The following is a 276-nucleotide window of genomic DNA, read 5'->3' as shown; positions in this document are numbered from 1 at the left end:
AGGCACCGCTGGGAATCGGACCCAGGATCTCCTGTTTACTAGACAGGCGCTTTAGCCAACTAAGCCACGGCGCCGGCAAAGTGCTGTCCTTTGACAGCCACTTGGACACGTCTCAACTGCTCTGAGACATCTGCGTTCGGTGTGCACCGAGCCTGCTCGCCCTGCAAGTTGCCTCATTTACATGCTGTAGCGGCGAGGCTTAATAATAATGCAGAATTAAGTGTTTCTGAGCTTCCCAGATGAGGCCCCATTTCTCTGTTCATCTCTGTGGTGCAG

The 276-nt window shown here is 53.6% G+C and overlaps 1 non-coding gene across 1 annotated transcript; it reads right to left on the bottom strand.

Annotated features, from left to right (window-relative positions):
• Nucleotides 1-74, bottom strand: trnat-agu (transfer RNA threonine (anticodon AGU)). The gene has a single exon. It is a non-coding gene; the product is annotated as a tRNA-Thr (tRNA).
• Nucleotides 75-276: the final 202 nt, after the last annotated feature.

This window comes from Lepisosteus platostomus, chromosome 5, assembly GCF_059453375.1.
Source record: "Lepisosteus platostomus isolate fLepPlt1 chromosome 5, fLepPlt1.hap1, whole genome shotgun sequence".
Lineage (NCBI taxonomy): Eukaryota > Metazoa > Chordata > Actinopteri > Semionotiformes > Lepisosteidae > Lepisosteus > Lepisosteus platostomus.
Note: the sequence above shows the minus strand (reverse complement) of the source record. Positions and strands in the feature narration are given on the sequence as shown.